At 43.1% G+C, this 21,426-nt stretch overlaps 1 protein-coding gene across 1 annotated transcript in view; it reads right to left on the bottom strand.

Annotated features, from left to right (window-relative positions):
• Window positions 1–21,426, bottom strand: part of RAB22A (RAB22A, member RAS oncogene family) — a 65,062-nt gene that overhangs the window by 15,553 nt on the left and 28,083 nt on the right. The window lies entirely within an intron of this gene.

Here is a 21,426-nt window from a genome sequence, read left to right as displayed (position 1 = left end):
GGGGGGGGGTGTGGTCTCATGCTTTCTGGAGAATCTGTGAGGGGCTGTGGTGGCCCAGAACACATGCCTGGACCCTCTAGGGGCTCCTGGCTAAAGGTTCACGAGTCCTGCCCTGGGCCTGTGCTCGGCTCCAATGCTACCCTCTACTCCCCATCTCACCCAGGAAGCTCCCTCCCGGGAAGCCCTTTCTCTCCCAGTCTCCTCAGTGCATCCGAGTCTGGCTCAAGAACCCAGAGATGATTATGTCTTCCTTCCCACTGAATAAGCCTTCTGGGGCCGAGGGTCAAGTTGTACTCTTGGAGTCATAGCCTAATCATCCTAATCAGGACAACCAACTCAATGGCTAGACATTTTCAGATATGCTGGATCTGAAATATCCTTGAGATTCAAGTAACAGATACGTAATTTTCAAGACAGTTCAAGCTGAAATCGATAGAATGACTTTCTGAAGTATTACTGAGCTTAGATAAGTGTCAGGATCCTAGTTGTAAAAACTTAAACTCTGATATAATGAATTCCTAGTAATATTTATATACATTTATGGTTTAGCAAGCAGCCACCAAAACAGTGACTGTGATGAGGAAGGGGGAGTGAGCCAGGAAGCAAGATCACATTTACTGGGCAGTGGCTACTTGGTATCTCCTTAAGGGAAGTTTACCCCGTGCTGTCCTTAGTAAAGTGCTTTAGGCACAGAAGGTGCTCAATAAATGCTTATCATGTCAAGAACTTCTGGCAACTCCGCATGATTAAATCAAGATGTGCACCATGATTTCTCACTTTAGGAAAGACCTAAGCATTCAAAAAGGCTTATTTATTGTGAAGATTAAATGATATGATGTATGTGAAAACGCTTTGCAAATTGTACTATCCCTATACAAAATATTATTACTATTGTTATTATTGTTATTTAAAGGCAGCTGCAGGAAATGTTTTAGTTTAGACTCTGCAATTAGTCCTAAGAGCTTGCAACTCAACTCTCCATCAATTATGGCTGTGGTGTTAGCTGTAAGAGCGACAACAGACACCTGTTAACAGAGCCAGTGCATCCAACACATCTGTTTTGGCTGCTCAAAGAACAAGAGAAGAAATATGCTTTAAGTAGAGAAAAAGCTGAGAAAGATATATACAACAATTAAAAGGAAATGTTTCATTATTAGATCTGAATTCACTGAAATCCAACCAACCTGCCAACCATTTCCCTTGTAATGAAAGCACAGATTCATTACTCAGACAGGAGGAAAAAAGACAAAATGGCAGCTGCAATGTAATGTAGGGATCTAAAAGGATTAAACCCAACTTCCTGTCTGCGACCCTAGGCCATCCTTCCACCTCTCCCCCATGGTCGCTCTCAAGACAACTCCTTCCCATCTGCACTGAGGTCATGTCCAAAGCTCTCTACTTAGGTCTCCTTGGATCCACACATCTGTTGGCCTCTTGTCCTTTTATTGCCAGCATCACTGGCCATACTGTGCCAGTTCTTTAGGAATCTTGCCTGTCCTTCTGTCTCAGCTACCTGGAAAAGCCTCTCTCCCTGCTTCCTCTGCAGAGAGGTGGGATGGCTGCCTTGCTGGAAGAAAGTCACAGAGCTGTGAGGACCGGTGTGAAGACTGTCCTGCTTCAGCTGAACCCACCCAGGCTTCTCATTCCACATAGCAACGATCCCACACTCCTACGACTTTTTTCCAGCTCCCGACCACTGCCCGAGACCCCTCTTTCCCGGGCAACAGCTTGTTTCGGCCTTCTCAGAGAAGACAGAGGTTATAAGCCCAAAGTTTCCCCACACGTTCCCCCCATCAACCCTCCCAACTTGAGAACAAACACACTTCCATTCACACCAGCTATGCTTTCCACTTTTCTGCCTCTGCTGAGTCAGAGACGTCTTGTCTTTGATTCGCCCACCATTACTGCTCCCATCATGATCCCAGCACACCCTGCCTGGGCCGCTGCAGCCACCGAACTGGTCTCCTCCTCCCAGACTCAAATCCTCCCAGTTGTTCTGTTTCTACCTTCACGATGACTGTTCCTTTTCCTTGAATGCTTTCCTCCCTGGCCGAAGGCTCCTCAGGTTTTAGGTCTTAGCTCAGCTGCCAACAATCACAAAAATCTGTGTGGTCCACCCAAGCCAGGCAGCTTTGCACCCCAACTTCACCCTGCAACACACACATCATCCCATTCTGTCTTCAGGGCATCTGCTACAAGGTCTGTATGATATCTGCCTGGCTTATTTATTTATCTATTTTTAAATTTACCTGTTCAATGCCTAACTCACCCATGAGAAACGTGAGCGCCATGAAGGCAGGGGCCTTGTGTGCGCCGTTCTCTGCACTAGGTGTGTCTTCCTCATCTCGCTCCTTGCTATCCTGGGATTCTGACAAAGCATATTCACCAGGCTGCCAAAAGCCACTTCACCTTCCATGATGCCCACAGCTCCAGGGAGTCTTGGCCAAGCACTCCCCAAAGCATAAAGTGAGAAGTGCTTCTGGAGCACAGAGAGCTGAGATCAGAGGAGCCTTGGGGGCTCTTGAGCCAGGTGGGTGGCCTCTGGGGGTGGGGGTGGGCGCCACCAGCAGGGCTGACCACGCCCAGGGAAGTCCTCACGACCTGCTGCTGCTTGGCCTCCAGCTCTCACCTCCAGGCCAGCCAACAGGCACCGGGCGACAGCCGGGCGTCTTGAGCAGTGACCGACTCCCGTGTCCCTCCATCGCCCAGACTTCCAGAGCCATGCTAAGGAAGAGGCTGTGGCACTCACGGCTGAAGCACAAGTGCCTCCCCAACCGCCGGGTCTCAGCTCAGGTGGCTGTGGCGTGACCACCATGCCTCCCTGTCCTTTCCTCCCTGAGCCCCGTGACGCCTCTTTACTGCAACAGGTACCTCTGTCGATCTTTGAGAACCTGAGATCTTGGCCTCTCACACCTGTAAGGACATTTCCTCCCCTTCGGCATTTGCATTTGGTGAGTCTACACAGTGATGACACCCTGACTCGGGCCAAACACGGCAGGGGGTGATGCCCACTGTCTCTCCCGGGTGGTCCCTGCATGCTGGTCGGCTCTGGGCAGGAGGCCTCCCGCACGGCTCACCAGAGTGAATCCTGTCCCACAGCTTTAGGCTTTCATCCGTGGGGGACAGCGCTTTTCTAAATCTGACCGCCTTCAGCTCAGCTCCACAATCTAGACACTTCATCCCCATCTCACACGTGACGCGGTGAAGACGGGGCTTATTTCCACTCCACTCCCACAACAGTCCCCAATTCCAAGTTCTCAATCAGAACATGGTGTCTGCCTTCCACGGAACAGACACTGGTCTGCAACTCTTCTTTGTCCTTTGTTACTTCCATCCACTCTGAGAGAACTGTCTGGTTTTTTATTTTACATTTAATCTGCATCTGAACCTCAACCTCTGAAATAAATTCATGAATTGGACCCTACTCTTCGAGCGGGACCACTACAATTTCTCCCTCCCACCATGACTCCAACTCCAGGATCACTCCTTCAACGTTCAAGTTAAATGATGCGGACCGTATGATACCTTCAATAGCTTGCTTTCTGAAAAACAGGCAATGGCTTCCTGCCATCCAAATGGTACGTTTTTATTTTCCAGCCTACCATTTACTTGTCTGATAACCTTATTCTTCACTGCTAAACCATCTCTCCTCACTCTGCCTAGGCAGATCTTATTACCTTTTTAATCTAAGATCCCTCCTAGCATTATTTCCTAAAGCCAGAATGCCTTTCATACACCTCTCCATTTTTCATGACATTCTAAAAGTATGACTTTCACGGGCACCAAGTAGTCATGATCTTTGGTAGGAACACGTGTGTCCGATGAAAGTACTTGCTACAAGGTGTTTTAAAAATGCCTTTCCTCTAACTGCAGTAGACTTGTTCGGCTCTCTCAGAACACAGGTGTGCTCTGCATCACACTCCAGTACCTCCAAGCCCTTTCCTTGGAATGACACATGGATGCTGCCATCCCCATAATGGTATGGTGCCTTGTGAGGAAGGCTTTGAGTATCCAGAACCTCAGCTCCTCATGTAGGTTCCACAGTCACACGCATCTTTAAACTCTACCATCTCTCAGAGATCTAAGGTCTGACGTGCTATTTCGTACCACTCTGCACAGGGCTGTTGTCTAGGCAGCCCTGCCCACCTGAACCAGAGCGGTGGGTGCACACGAGACGGCTAGGCCACAGGTTCACGATCACCCTAAGCAAGTTCTCTAGTACTTTCTACATTTTTGTCATTCTAAAAACTTTTGCAAAAATATTTAAAATCAAGGAAAACATTACTTTAAACCTAAAGACAATTAGACTTAATAACAAAGAGTGTAGCCTAAGTTTCCTAAGTTTGTCAAGAATAACTTACACAACAGAAAAACTTTTCACAACATAAACAATAAAATCAACAACAACAGGGATGGAGCTAGCTGCCCTGAGTGGCCGTGATGGTCAGGTGCTCTTCTCGTCCTTCACGCATGTGACCCCATTTAGTCCTTGCTGTTAGCCTCTGGGTTGGGTTCGATTCGTCAGCACCATTTTGCAGACAAGGCATGGAGGGGTGGAGCAAGTGAGTGGCACAGCTGGGAACCTCACCAGGCGGCCGGGCCCTGAGCCTGGCCTGGGAACCGCAGCACCACAGGGCCGTGGTGCACTGGGTGGTCGACTCCCTCAAACACATGCCTTCTTCTGTCCAGCAGGAAGTCTGGGCAGGCAGGATGGCTGCAACCCCACCCCTGCCCCCAGGAGGCTCACAGGGAGAGGACTGGTCAGATGACAGATAATTACAAGGCAGATACTCAACGAGATACTGAAGGATGGACAGAGAGTTGCGGGAGCACAGAGGTAAAGCCACATCTGAGTTCCCAGGAGAAGGGTGACTCCAGGTGTGGGAGGATGGATAACACCCCTCAAGAGGATGTCCACACCCCAACCCTAGAACCTGTGAATATGTTACTTTCCATGGCAAAAGGGGCCTTACAGATGCGATTAGGTTAAGGATCTTGCAATGGGGTGAGGATGCTGGATTATCCAGATGGGCCCATTGTAATCACAAGGGTCCTTAGAAGGAGCCGAGGAGAAGCTGGAGCCAGAGAAGGTGATGTAAGATGCAAGTGGAGACCAGGATAATGTGCCCTGAAGATGGGTGACAGGCATCTTCCGGGGCGCTGCTCCCTTCCCCTGTGTTGTGAGGCGCTCTCCTGCACGGGAGCTTCTTTTCCAGGGGCTGCTGGGCTCAAAGTGGCCAAGGCCCCACCCCACTGGCCCGGTTTGCCAGGGTCCTCACGCAGGGGAGAGCCACGCCCTGCCGCCCTTGCCAACCTCCTGGATTTGTTACTATCTTGCATTCTTAACACCTGCCAGTAAACACTGTCTACACTGAAAAAAAAAGCAAGTACCCGGGAGAGCAGCGGTGCCAGGTACGGGAGGCTGGAAGAAAGGCAGCCCCGAGAAGCTGCAAAAGGCAAGGAAGCCAATTCCCTCCTCAGAGCCTCTGGGGCGGGGGGAACCAGCTCTGCCAATACCCCGACTTTAAGCCAGTGCAACTGACTTCAGACTTCTGACTTCCAGAACTATAAGACAATAAACTCGCGCTCTTGCAAGTGACATGTGCTATATTTTGTTACAGCAGCAACAGGAAACTAATACACTAGGGAGGACTTCATGAGAAGAGCTGAAGTTGGAGCTGAACCCCGCTGAACCCTCCTTCAGGAGAGAGTTTGCCCAGCAGAGGCCCAAAAACAGGACCTAAGGTGGGGGGGATCACATTCTATAAAGAGAAACAGCAGGAACAAAAGCACAGAATGGTGAACGTGCAAGACGAATCCAAGTGGTTCTGCAGAGTGAGCCTGGGTGGGGTGGGGTGGCCAGCACATTCAGGTAACCACAGGAAAGGCTCCAGGCAGGGCGGGGACAGACAGGTGGTGAAGGTCAACAGGACGCTGCATCTTCACACCGATGAGTGCCTGCTCTGCGTGAGGCCCTGTTTCCTGTACATCAGCATCTCCCGAAGGCCAGGGCCTCACTGTCACCATTTCTGCCACATCCATGTTCCATCTGTATTACTTACTACTGAATATTGTAAAAAATCATTCTGTTTTTTTAACTTAAACTTCTCTGAGCAATAATACTGGTAAAATTAAAATCCCGCAGGATTCATGGACTCGTTTATTTTTTCTAACCGACAATAAAATACTTAACAATATAAATTTAAAACGACCACCTGTGCACCATGTGAAGTCATTTGGAGGATGATGTTTTGGGAAAGACGGCTGAAAGTGGGAGGAGCCCCTGAGGGGGGAGGAAGGCATAGTGTTATCAGACTTGTTTGAAAGCTGAATTCTGGAAGCAACAGGCCTTTGGGGTCCTTCTGCCAGATACCAAGCCCTTAATAACCCATGGATGAGTGAGATGGATGTCTATTTTTAAGGACCTTACAGGGCAGAAGTGGAAATGGATTTCTAGGCAAAACCTGGGGAATACTAAGCAGTGTGAGAGCTTGGACCAGATGGAGGGAACGGGACACAAAAGGGACACAGGGAAGGAAATGAGCTAGGAGGCCCTGAAACAATCCTGGAGAAAGATGGGGTAGGCTTGATGGGTAGGAAAGGACACTTTGAGGCTGATACCCCAAAGCCACAGGGGATGGACTGGTGAGAGGGACAGTTCTAAGAAGTCTGAGGCAGGCTTCTGTCAGCTCAGGCAACTGCGTGTGGGACGAGCTATTTCAGTCATTTCCAAATTGTTACTGTATCATTAATTTTTGGAATAGGTAATACACTCATAGACTTCATGACCCAGAATGTACAGAACAGGTATACTGGCCTGAAATGTCTCCCTCGCACCCCTCTCTCCCAGACATTCAATTCCTCTCCCTGGAAACTATCTCATCCATTTCTTAGGTTTCCTTTCAGATATACCTGCTGTTTACACAAGCATATGTGCACACAGTTTCCCCTGCAGCCTCTTTTATTTATTAACCCAGATGGTAGAACATAGTGCGTATCTTTGATTGTTTTCACTCTACACTACACCTAGGAGGTCATCCAATATAAGTATATAAAGTTTCCTCAAGCTGGCCTTTTCCCCTTCATCATATTATATCAAGTGATTACGCTATAAATAATATAATCAGCCCCCTGCTAATCCACAACGCTGCAATGACTAACCTTGTTGTTTGGAACTTCTGTGAGTTTATCTGAAGGATAAAGTCCTAGAAGTAGAATTTCTGGGCAAGGATCTGAGACAACAGCATTCTCACTAAGAGTGCAGGCTTTTCAGCCAGACTACCCAGCTCTGTTTATTAGTTTTGCCACCAACTGGGCAAGTCAATTAACCTTTCTTTGCCTCAGTTCTCTCATTTGAAAACTAGGAATACCTTCAGTACCTATAACACAGGGCTTTAAAGCGTTTTACATATATAAATATACATGTATATTTTACCCAAGTATAACTAATGAACAATAAAATGAAGCATATGGTTTGACATTTCATATTCTCGTGTAACTACTGCCCCAAACAAGATAAAGAACATTTCTATAAACCCCGAAGTTTCCTTAGTTAAGGAAAGTTTGCCCATTTCTAGTTAAGTCTTGAACCTACCCCAGGCAAAACTTTTTGACTCCTACTTCATAGATTAGTTTTGATTGTCCTTGGATTTCATATAAAGTATATATACTCTTGTGCCTGGCATCTTTCATTTAATGACGTTTTTGAAAGGAATCTATATTATTTGATAGCTAATTCTTCTTTTATTACTGTATGGTATTCCATTGTATGAATATATCAGACTTTGCCCATCATTATGTCGAGGGATATTTGGGTTGTTTCAAGCTTTTGGCTATTATGAATAAGGCATTGTTTTTACAAGTCTTTCTCTAAACATGTGTACACACACACACACACACACACACACACACACACACACACACATTTTTTTTTTTGCGGTCCGCAGGCCTCTGAATGTTGTGGCCTCTCCCGTTTCGGAGCACGGGCTCCGGACGCACAGGCTCAGCGGCCACGGCTCATGGGCCCAGCCGCTCTGCGGCACGTGGGATCCTCCCGGACCGGGGCACGAACCCGTGTCCCCTGCATCGGCAGGCAGACCCCCAACCACTGCGCCACCAGGGAAGCCCCTCTAAACATATATTTTAATTTCTCTTGGGTGAATACCTAAGGGTAGAAGTGCGGAGTCATAAGTTAGACATACGTTTAACTTAATACGAAAATAGAGCACAGTCCTCCAAAGCAGTCACACTATTTCCTACTCGCCTCAGAAATGTATCCCGTTCTAACTGCTCCACATTCTCACCAGCATTTTGGCTGTTATGCTTTTATGTCAGCCATGCCTTATGACAAGGCATGGATGTCCACTCTCACCACTTGTATTCAACACTGTATTGGAGGATTGAGTCAATACAATAAGGGGAAAAAAAGCACCAAGACTGTAAAAACAGTAAAACTGTCAGAGACCATATTTATAGACATCAATATAGTGTATGTAGAAATGCACAATATCCTGTGGAGTCTATAAAATATGTGAATGCTAGAAATAAGAAAATTGACATTCAATGTAATTATTTCCATGACTGGTTTTAAGTTTCTCATTTTGGCATTTGTTTGTTGTTTCTCTGCTCCTCCTTTTCTGCCTTCTTTTGGATAAATCACACTTTTTTCTGTATTCTATTTTTTCTCTTGTATTGACTTTTTAGCGATACCCCTTTGTGTGTGCCTATTTTTTCCAATGTTTCTCTAGAGTTTACAATATGCATCTTTAAATTTCAGTCTATTCCCACATAATATGGTGCTACTTAATGAACAATGGAAGATATACAACAATCTAATTTCATGTATTCCTCTCCCAGCCGTTGTGCTCGTTGCCTTATATTTAGCTTCTTCAAATGTTATAAACACAGTAATACAATTGTTATTTTTGTTTTAAAAGCCAACAGTCTTCTTAGACTTTCATTTAGTAACTTTCATGATATGGGTCTGCTGTAGGCAAATTCTCTCAGCTTTTGCCTGCAAATATCTTTAATTTACCTTCACTTTTGAAGAAAATTTTTGCTGGATATAGAATTCATGCTTGGCAGGTCCCTGCCCCACCTTTATTTACTGTGTTGAAGATGCCATGTCATTATCTTCTGACCTCCAGTGTTTGTTTAGAAGTCCGTGACAATTCTTATCACTGTTCTTCAGCATATAATGTGTTTTTTAATGCCCTTCTGATTGCTTTTAAGATCAACTCTTTTGTATTTATTCGGATTGGCGTTTGGAGATATTCTTGGATTTGTGTATTGATCACTTTCATCAGTTTTGGAACGTTCTTGTCCTTTATGTCTTGAATTATATTTTTGTGCCATTCTTTTTCTCCTTTCTTTCTGGGATGCCAATGATGTGTATGTGAGTGTGGCATAATAAGAAATATACATTTGGTCTTTGTTCCCAGGCTCTGACACAGGGCTCTTAAATCTCTTGGAATATCCTGAGTGAGTGTCTTTTGTTCAAATGAGGTGAATACTGGCAGGTCTCTAGATAGCTCCAGATTGTGGGGTGGGAGGGCAGGTTGCCAGAAAGACCAGATCTTGATAAGGGGGTTGGAACTTTTGGCCCTACCCTCCATCCCCTGGGGAGGGAGGAGGAGCTGGAGACTGAGTTAATCTCAATGGCCAATGATTTAGTCAGTCATGCCTAGCAATTGAGCCTCCATAAAAAGTCCTTAACAATGGGGTTTGAAGAGTTTCTGGATTGGTGGCAACCCCCCAACTCCACAGGACAGAAGCTCCTGTGCTTGGGACCCTTCCAGCACTACAGACCTCTCTGTCTCACTCTTCATTTGTATACTTTATAATAAACCAGTAAATGTAAGTAAAGTATGTTCCCGAGTTCTGTGAGCTATTCTAGCAAATTATCAACCCTCAAAGGGGTGAAGGGGTGTGTGTGTGTGTGTGTGTGTGTGTGTGTGTGTGTGTGTGTGTGTGAAGTCTCAACTTTGTAGCCACGTCAGACAGAAGTGTGGGTGCCCTGGGCACGTGACACTGGTGACTGGCACCGGGAGAGCCAGCAGTCTCGTGGGACTGAGGTGTGAACCTGTGGAGTCTGACACAACTCTGGGGAGGTAGTGTCAGAAACGAACTGGACTGAAGGATGTCCAGTGGTTGTCTGGAGAGTTGGAGAGTTGATTGTTGGTGTGGAAAAACCCCACACATTTAGTGGAAGAGGTGTCATGAGTAAAAAGTTACAGTGAAACTGCCTTGATATTGTCCTACAGATTTCAGACGTCCTTTTGTTGTTGTTATTAACTCTTTTCTTCCTCTTGTGGTTCAGTCTACTGACCTGACTTTAAATACAAATTTTATTAGATCAGCTTAATGGCTGACCGGCCACAGCAGAGGAAGGATCAGCAAACATGATCAAGATTTTGAGGAGTTCTCTTGGCCTTCCAGTTCCCCGCCTGGATCCCTGTGCCCTGGCTGCTGTCACCCTATGTCCAGTGAAGGCGGGGACTCCCTCAGAGATGTTCCTCTGGGCTCACCAGCTGCCTCAAGTCTCCGCAGTTGACAGCCTGAGGGCCCCGTCTATGGCAGCTTCTCCCTGTTCCTGTCTCTGCAGGGAAGGAGGGCAGCCATGGATCACTTCTCTCTTCTGAGTGGCTTGTCACGTTCTGAAGTTTAGTTCATTTAGGTTTCTTTGTGAGCTCAGATGTCTAATGGGCTTTTAAAAATTTATCTTGCTGGTTTTGTTTATTTTTGGATGAGAATTTTGTGACTTTTTATATCTGGATTGTGAGCACACAGGGTTGTTTTAAGGATTACGTTATCGTATTTAAAGTATAAAATATGAGCAACATTATCACTACAACGTGGAGCTTGGAGTGGCTGTATCAATTCACACTCAGTGGTGGACACACTGACAAGGAGGATGAGGGCTTTGGGACAACAGGTGGAGAGAGGAGTTCAGGGGCAGCTATGTGGTGTCCCAGGTGTGTCTGCAGTGACACAGCAGTCATCTGCAGTCGCTGGAGAAAGGTGGCCCTCAAGGCTGTGAGCGTGAATGAAATCACCTGGGAAGACCCAGGGCCATGGCAGAAATCTTCCCTGCTTCCACATTTTAGGGGTGGACACCAAGGCCAAGAAACAGAAAAAGGAGGACTGTCCCAAGAGGTAGGAAGGAGGAGAATCAGAACTGTATCCCAGGGGCTTCCCTGGGGGCGCGGTGGTTAAGAATCCGCCTGCCAATGCAGGGGACACGGGTTCGAGCCCTGGTCCGGGAAGATCCCACGTGCCGTGGAGCAACTAAGCCCATGTGCTGCAACTACCGAGCCTGAGCCCTACAGCCCGTGAGCCACAACTACTGAGCCCGTGTGCCTCAACTACTGAAGCCCGTGCGCCTAGAGCCCGTGCTCCACAACAAGAGAAGCCACTGCAATGAGAAACCTGCACACCGCAATGAAGAGTAGCTCCCACTTGCCACAACTAGAGAAAGCATAGCAACGAAGACCCAATGCAGCCAAAATAAATAAATAAACAAACAAATAAACTGAACCCTGCCCTCAGAGCCTTTGCACTTTCTTAAAAAAAAAAAAAAAAAAGAACTGTATCTCAGGTAACAAGAGGCTTTGCAGGAAAAAAAAAAAGAATGCTAGGTACTTCTAGAGAGGAGAAATACAATAAACTGGATTATACTTGGCCATTCACGAGCTGATGTTAAACTCTGCAACAGTGGTTTCAGTGGAATAATAGGGCAGATGTCGATAAGAGGAGGATCTGAAATGAATCAGAGATTGGTAAATAGAGATGATGACTGTATACAATTGTAAAAATCTTATAATTAAAGAACAATTTTTTTTTTTACTGAGCACATAACTAAGGGCTAGGCACTAGGGATACATCTGTAGTCACTCTGGATAAGGTTTCTTTTCTCATAGAACTATGGAGTGGTGGGGTCAGACAGTAAGTAAATAAATAGATAAATGATAATAGATTTTAATATTTACTATGAAGATAACAAAACATTATGTGGTAATAGTGATTAGAGTGGTTATTTCAGCAAGGAAAAGAGCACTAAAAGAAACAAACCAACCAGATATTCCAGAACTTTAGAAAAATAATAACTGAAATAAAGAATAAAGATAGGTTTAAAATTAGATTAGAATTAGTTGAAAAATTTTAAAAGATTAAAAACTGGATTAAGGGCTAGGAGAAAATACCTAGTTTAAGGGGTGGAGGAAAAAAATAATGGAAAATGTAGAAGAGTGTAAAAGCCACACACACAAATTCTTAACTATACGTAATAGTAGTCTGAGAATGTGAAGAGAGAAAATGGAGCAAAAGCAATATTGAAGAGATAACGGTTGAGAATTTTCCGACTTGAAAGACATCAAACCACAGGTTCAAGAAATACTATGAACCCAAGCAGGATAAATACAACAGAAGTCTCACCTAAGCACATCAAAGTAAAACTGGTGAAACCCAAAGAAGAAAAGGAAATCTCAAAGGCACCCAGAAGAAAAAATGACGCATTAATATTCAGAGAGCAACAAGACTGACACCTGACTTCAATAAAAACAGAGGAAGTCATAAGAAAATGGGATACATATTTTCAAAGACCTAAGAGACAATAACTGAAAACCAAGTATTCTATATCCTATGAAAATAGACTTTAAAAAATGATCGTGACGTGCCAAAATAGCTTAAATTAAAAACAACTGTTGAAGATGGGGAACAAATGGACCTGTCATGTATTGCTGGTAGGAATGGAAAAGTGCATGCAACCACTTTGGAAAACAGCAAGTTCTTATAAACATGCCTTAAAACCTATTGTGGCAGCCAGCATCTAAGACGGCCCTAAGGATCCTCACTCCTGGTATTTATGTCCTCGTGTAGTCCCCTCCCACAGTGAATGGAGCTGACCCGTGTAACCAAGAGGATATTACTGAAATGAAGGTGAGGTCACAAAGACACTGTGGCTTCCATCCTGGGCTCCCATGTTGTGAGGACACTCAAGCAACCCTATGGAGAGGTCAGTATGGCAAGAGCCAGAATCGCCCAGCTAAGTTGCTCCTGAATTCCTGACCTACAAAAACTGTGAGACAATAGGTGTTCATTGTTGTTTTAAGCTGCTAAGCTTTAGGGTAATCTGTTACACATAGTAGATAAGAAACATGCCTTTGAACTAGAAATTCCATCTTCAGGTATATACTCAAGAGTGACACGTGTACATATCTACACACAAAAACTGTATACAAATATTCACAGCAGCTTTATTCATAATAGCTTAAAACTGGACTCCATTTAAATGGCCATCAATAGGAGACTAGATAAACAAATTGTGGTATATTCATACAATACAACACTACTCAGCAATAAAAAGGAACAAACTACTGATATGTGCAAAAACATGGATGAATCTCAAAAACAGTATTTTGAGCAAAGGAAGGCAGCACAAATGAGTAGCTATAATAAGCCTGCATTTATATGGAGTTTAAAAACACACATTTACTCTATTGTGATAGGTTAGGTTGATGATGGTTAAGTTGATGAGGCAGGGGTGGGTATACCAGGAAGGGAGCTTTCTGGGGTAATGGACATGTTCTATAGCTTGATGGCACTTAAACAAGTACAAGGCAAAAATGCACTGAACCACACATTTTATTGTATGTAAATAAAAGATCTATTTAAAAAAGATGAAATTAAGCCATTTTCAGACCAAAATACCCCCCAGCACCAGCAGAGTACTGTGAAGGAGATATGAAACAGTGTTCTTCAGAATGAAATAAATAATCCCAGATGGAGGGTCAGAAACGCAGGCAGGGATGTAAAGCAACAGGAAGAGTAAACACGTGGAGAAAACTGACAGGAATGTTGACTGTATAACAGTAATAAAGGTCCTATAAGGTCTAGAATTAAAATGCACTGTAAAAGCATAAAAGGCAGGAAACAGGGAAATTGGATTTGAGATCCTTGCATTGTGGGAATGTGGTGAAGCTAATTTATATTAGACTCAAAAAAGTCAAGGATGCGTAAGGTAATTGCTAGAGTAACAATTAAAGAACAATTAAAGAATGTATTTCCAAGGTAACAAAGGGGGAAACATGGCATTAAAAGCAAAACAAAACAAAATTCAACCCACAAGAGCACCGGACGGGGTAAATAAAAAGCAAAGTGTAAACATAAATACATCAGTAATTATATTAAAAGTAAAATAATTAAATACTCAAATTAAAAGTCAAAGCCAGGGAGCTCTGAGCCCAGGCACGGTGGTGGTAGCCCACACTGGGAGAATCCTCACCAGCCTGTCAAGCAGAAAACCAGGGCCGCAGGCTGGATGATGGGGTTTGGGGCTCCCAGTGTGGCTGGAAATGCAGATGGGATGCCCTGGGAAGGAAGATGCTGCAGAGGGAGCCTCAAATCTACGCATCAAGTCTCCTCAGACCCACGGTGACTTTGAACCACACATGTGCGGGGGAGACTCCAAGGACAGCGTGGATGGACGGCTGAAAGAGCTGAGCAGGATTTCAGCTGCTGCCAACTGCAGGAGAAAGAGTTGGAAGTCTGAATCCTGACGACTTACAGGGGCCCAGTGAGCACCCTGAGTGAAAAGCCAGGTAGGCCACCCTTCAGAAGTAAAGACTGTGCCCCAGGAATAAGGATTTGCCATGGGGCTGAAGGCAACAATCCAACAGAGCCATCCTAATAAGAGTGTAAAAGCACGTTTCTCCAAGTTCAAGGTGATTAGACCACAGTTCAACTTTCTGCTAAAACAAAACTCAGCACTGCCCGGAAGATAACAGAATAGAAAATCCCTACAACATACCTCTGCAGCATTCAGTATATAATAGTAATTAAAGAAAAGCTACTACATACGCAAAGACATGCGACCGAAGGTCAAGAGAAAAAAGAGTAAATAGCAACAGATCCTGAGCTGATCCAGATGTTGGCACTAGCAGACATGTGCTTTAAAAGCTATTAGAAATATAATCAGGACTTAAAGACAAAGAGTCATATTGAGTGAACAGATAAGCTTACAAAATATAAAAAAGACTCTAGAATTAGACAGTATTTGAAGTGAAAAAAATGTACTAGATCTGCTTAAAAGACAGAAGGATCAATCTAACTTAAAGACAGATCAACAGAAATAACGTGATCCTTAAAGAGAAAAAGATGGAAAACAAAGCAAAACAAAACCCAGGCCGCAGTCACCTGCGAGATAATATCCAACAGTTTAATACATGAGTAACTGGAATCCTATCGGTGGAGCAAGAGAATGGGGTAGACAAAATATTTAAAAAAATAATGGTTGAAAATGTCCCAAACAATCATATTTCTAATCCAAGCAACTCAGTTACCCCAGAGTGTATCAAGCACCTAGCACACAACAGTAAACTGCTGAAGACAAAAGATAAAGAGACCCTAGATAACTAATAAGAACGTGCTGTATAGCACAGGGATCTCTACTTAATACTCTGTAATGACCTATATGGGAAAAGAATCTAAAAAAGAGTGGGTAGGGGCTTCCCTGGTGGCACAGTGGTTGAGAGTCCGCCTGCTGAGGCAGGGGACATGGGTTCGTGCCCCGGTCCGGGAGGATCCCACATGCCGTGGAGTCGCTGGGCCCGTGAGCCACGGCCACTGGGCCTGCGCGTCCGGAGCCTGTGCTCCGCAGCGGGAGAGGCCACAACAGTGAGAGGCCCGCGTACCGCAAAAAAAAAAAAAGAGTGGGTATATGTATATGAATAATTGATTCACTTTGCTGTGTAGCAGAGACGAATACAACATTGTAAAGCAATTATACTCCAATAAATATTAATTAAAAAAAAGATAAAGAGATCTTAAAGTAGCCAGATGATAAAAACATATGCTACATTCCGGGGAACAGTGCTACAGATGACGCCAGCCCGCTCAGCAGAAACCACGGAGGTCAGAATACAGTAGAACACTATATTCAAAATGCTGAAAGAAAACCATCTGTATATTACACCTCCAAGTGTGTACCTCTGACATCTTCACTCATCTCACCCATGGAACGTACAGCTTGGTGACTATAGTTAATAATATTGTACTGTATATTTGAAAGTTGTTGAGTAAATCCTAAATGTTCTCATAGCGAGAAAAAAATTTTTCTAACTATGTGTGGTGACTGGATGTTAACCACACTTATTGTGTAATCACTTCACAATATGGTCTCATATCAAATCATTATGCTGTACAAACAAAATACAAAAAGGGGAAAAAAACCCCCCAGAAATCCGTATCTAGCAAAAATATCCTTTAAAAGTGAGGATGTAATACAGACCTTTTCAGATAAACAAAAACTGAGGGAATCTGTCACTAGTAGCCCTGAGAATCCATGAGATGCTAAAACAGTTCTTTAGGCTGAAGGGAAATAACAACAGACGAAAACTCAATTCGACAGGAAGGAATGAAGAGCAATGGAAATGGTAATATGGGTGTAAAATAAAAAGAAATGAGTTTTGCATTTCCTCTTTTTTTCTACCCTGAATAATTACTCAAATCTCAGAATCGCTTAAATTAGGTGGGCCAAGCAGGAAGGTACATGCGGCAGAGGGGTGGGGTGACCCAGGCTCACAGAGCCGGCGTGTAAGGTGACGAGTGCAACAGCTCAATGTTATACTGTTTTAAACCAAGCAGCCAGCTGCCTTTTAATGACATTCGGGGGATAAAAGTTGGTTGTCTTTTAATGTCTTTATTTACAGTAAAATAGCCATCATTAAAAACAAACAAACTTGAAACAGTCTCTAATTTAGAGAAAAGTTACTGGTACAGAAGTTATTTATCCTGAGCCATTTCAGAGTAAGTTACCTGTTCATTACCTCTGAACATTAGTGGACATTTCCTACAAACAAGACTCTCTTCCTGCGCAAGCAGAATAAGATAATCAAAACTGTGAAATTAACGCCAACACATTACTACCATCTATTCTTCAGAGCCCATTTGAGTTTTGCCAATTGTCCTAATAATACCCTTTCTGGTAAAACATCTACTTCAAAACACATGCTGTACTTGGCTGCCGTGACTCTTCAGTCTCCTCCTTCAGTCTGGGTTAGCTTCTCAGTCTTTCCCTGACTTTTTAAACTTTGAGACTTTCGAAGATTATATACCTGTCATTTTGTAAAACGTTTCTCAATCCGAGTTTATCTGATGTTTACTCACAACATGATTAGATACAGTAAGGATGAATAAACTTTTTTTTTTTTTTTTTTGCGGTACGCGGGCCTCTCACTGCTGTGGCCTCTCCCGCTGCGGAGCACAGGCTCCGGACGTGCAGGCTCAGCGGCCATGGCTCGCGGGCCCAGCCGCTCCGCGGCATGTGGGATCTTCCCAGCCCGGGGCACGAACCCGCGTCCCCTGCATCAGCAGGCGGACTCTCAACCACTGCGCCACCAGGGAAGCCCAGGATGAATAAACTTTTGAAATTCAATTAATGTAATTGTGGTAGTTACAAAATATGTTCATTTTTTGCCTCTGATGCTCCTTCCTTCAAGAGTGGAGCTTAATTCCATACCCTTCGAGTCTGGGATGGGCTCCGTAACTCCCTTCTAAGGCGTCATAAAAATACTACAGATTCCTCCTTGCTCTCCCTTAGGTCACTTGCCCTGGGGAAAGTTAGCTGTCCTTTTGCGAGGACACTCACGCAGCCCCATGGAGAGGCCCACATGGTGAAGATCTGAGGAACTGAGGCCTCCAGTCAACAGCCATGTGAGTGCGCCATCTTGGAAGCAGAACCTTCAACCCCAGCCAAGCTTTCAAATGACTGTAGCCCTGACTTGACTGGGACATCTTGACTGCAACACCACAGAAGACTCTGAGCCAGAACCATATGAGCTAAGCCACTCTGATTTCCGATTCACAGAAAATGTGGATAATGAATGTTTGTTGTTTCAAGCCGCTAAGTGTTGGGATAATTTGTTACTTAGCAATTGATAATGAACACAGTTACCCATCACATTAACAGAAAAAAGGAGGTAACAAACCATACTGTCATCTAAATAGATGCAGAAAAGTATTAAGACAAAATTCAAGACCCATTCTTGATTTAAAAGAACTTTCAGCAAACTAGAAAAAGAAGGAAGCTTCCTTATCTTAATAATGGGCACCCTACAACTAACATCATACTTAATAGTATAATGTTGAATGTTTTTCCACTAAGATTGGGAAAAGGCAAGGATGTTGGTCACCACTTTTATTCAATATGGTACCGGAGGTCCTAGCCAATGCAGCAAGGTATGGAAAAAATTAAAAGGAAAGGAAGAAACTGACTTTATTCTCAGACAACATAATCATGCATGTAAAAAAAACTTAAGGGGGACTTCCCTGGTGGCGCAGTGGTTAAGAATCTGCCTGCCAATGTAGGGGACACAGGTTCGCGCCCTGGTCAGGGAAGATCCCACATGCCGTGGAGCAACTAAGCCTATGCGCCACAGCTACTGAACCTGCGCTCTAGAGCCTGTGAGCCACAACTACTGAGCCCACGTGCCACAACTACTGAGCCCATGTGCCACAACTACTGAAGCCCGCGCACCTAGAGACCGTGCTCCGCAACAAGAGAAGCCACTGCAATGAGAAGCCCGCGCACTGCAACGAAGAGTAGCCCCTGTTCGTCTCAACTAGAGAAAGCCCGTGCGCAGCAACAAAGACCCAACGCAGGCAAAAATAAATAAATTAATTAATTAAAAAACAACAACAACAACAAAAAAACTTAAGGACTCTACAAGACAGCTATCAGAATAAATGAATTTAACAGGATTAAAGTACATAAGGTCAATATACGAAAATCAATGGTATTTCTATATACAGGTACAAACAACTGTAAATAAAATAAAAAATTACAATTCCATTTACAATAGTTTAAAAAACATTAATATTTAGGAAAAATTTTTAACAAAAATACTCTTAAGACTCCTGAACTGAAAACTACAAAACAACGCAGAGACAAATTAAAGAAGACCTAAGTAAGTGGAGAAAGACACCATGTTCATGGATCAGAAGACTCAATATTATAGTTTATTAAGATGCCAATGCTACTCAATGGGGAAAAGAAAGTCTTTCAACAAATGATGCTGGGACAACTGGATAATCACATGGGAAAATAATGACTCTTACCTCTGCCTCACAGAACACAGAAAACTTAATGTGAGATGGACCACAGAACTAAAAGTAAGGCTAAAACTATGATGAAAACATAGGAGAATATCTCTGAGAACTTGGGGCAAGCAGCGCTTGTTTAGAGAGGACCAAAAAAGCAGGAACCCAAGAAGACAAAACTGATAACATGGCTTTCACTGCAATTAAAACTCCTCATTAAGAAAATGAAAAGGCAAGCCACGGAATGGAAGAAAATATTCACAATAAATATACCTGACAAGAGAGTTCTATTTGTAATATGTAAAGAATTTCTACAAGTCTGTAAGAAATAAGGCAAAAACTCCCAGTAAAAATGGGCAGAAGACCTGAGTACTGACTTCATAAGAGATATATGAATGACAAATACACACATGAAAAATGCTTAATTAACTAACACTATTAGTCACCTGGGAAATGCAGACTAAAAGCACAATGAAATACCATTTTATATCCACTAGAATAACTGAAGTTAAACAGACAAATGCTGGTGAGGATGTAGGGCAACTGGACTTCTATACCTTGAGGGTGGGAGGGTAAAATGATACAGCCACTTTGGACAACTCTTTGGCAACTTCGTACTAAGTTATACATGCACCTATCCTATGAACTACAAGTTCTATTCCTAGTTATTTACCCAAAGGAAATGAAAACCTATGCATACAAAAAGTTTTAAAAGAATCTTCACAGCACCTATATTCATAGCAGCCCAAAACTAATGGGTAAACAAACTGCGATCTATTCATATAAGAGAATATTAGTCACCAATTAAAAAAAGGGACTATGATACATGCAACAACACGGTTGAATCTCCAAAACATCGTTTTATGGGGAAGAAACAGGACACCAAAGAGTGTCTTCTGTATTATTTCATCTACATAAAATGCAAGAGCAGGCAAATTAATCCATAGTGATTGAGGTCAGCACAGTGGTCACTTGTGAGGAGTGGGACTCACAGAAACAACCTTCTGAGATGATGAGAATTTCTGGATCTTGATTAGGTGGTGGTTATATGGAATGTATTTTATCAAATTCAAATCATAAGCTGCTTACAAGAAACCCACCTTAAACAGAAAGATACAGAAAGGTTAGAAAACAAAAGGATGAGACAAAGTTGCACCATGCAAATACTGACCAAAGGAAATAGTCTTGTTATATTAAGACACAATTCGACCTCAAGGCAAAATGCATTCCCAGAGCTAAAGAGTACATTTCAGAATGTTAGAAGGTCTGTATTATCAGTAAGATACAAAATTCCAGATTTGTAAGTATTTACTGTAGCTGCAAAACAGATAAAGTGAAACTGACAGAACAAAAAGGATAATCAGACAAATACACAAGCATAGTGGGAGATTTTTAACCCACTAAGTCTCTTAGTAACTGATGGATTTGGGTAGACCAAAAAACCAGAAGAAATGAACATGATTAATAAACCTGACCAAATTCCACTCACAGAACATGGCAAATAACAGTTGCAAAGTATACAATCTTTTCAAACACATATGAAACATTTACCAAAATCAACATATACTGGGTAAATTGCAAATTGCATCAGAAATGAAAGGATTTAAATGTGTTCTCTGACCTCAATACAATTATGCCAGTAATCACTAAAAAAAGTTAACTAGAAAATTTCCCTATATTTGGAAATCAACAAACACATATCTAAATGACACTTGGATCAAAGGTGAAATCATAATAAAAATCAGAAAATATTTTGAAATGAATGACAATGAAATGATGATATACAAAAACTTGGATTTAGCAAAAGCCATGGCTAAGGTATTAAAACATAAGGAATACAAGTGAAAATAAGGACTGAAAATCAGTTATATAATCATCTCTTTCAAGAAGTTAGAAAAAGAACTGCACACTGAACAGAACAGAAACTATAAAGATAGGAGCAGGAATTAATGAAAAAAGAGAAATACTGCAGAGTTGACCAAAGGCAAAACTAGTATCAGAAATGTAAAACAGCTATATGTAAAATGTAAAAAGTATAAAGTCTTAATATCTTTATGCCAATAAATTGGGAAAAGTATATGAAAATAGTGAAAATCCTTAAAAAAAACCCCAAACAAACCACAATCTATCAAAATCAATACAAGAAGAAATAGAAAATCTGAAAATGAATAATCTTACAACTGTGAAAGAAACTGAGGGACTTCCCTGGTGGCACAGTGGTTAAGGACTCCACGTTCCCAATGCAGGGGGCCTGGGTTCGATCCCTGGTCAGGGAACTACACCCTACATGCATGCTGCAACTAAGAGTTCGCATGCCGCAACTAAGAGTTC

This window comes from Lipotes vexillifer, unplaced genomic scaffold, assembly GCF_000442215.2.
Source record: "Lipotes vexillifer unplaced genomic scaffold, Lipotes_vexillifer_v1.1 scaffold524, whole genome shotgun sequence".
In the NCBI taxonomy this organism is placed as follows: domain Eukaryota; kingdom Metazoa; phylum Chordata; class Mammalia; order Artiodactyla; family Lipotidae; genus Lipotes; species Lipotes vexillifer.
This window is presented reverse-complemented; position numbering and strand designations above follow the sequence as displayed.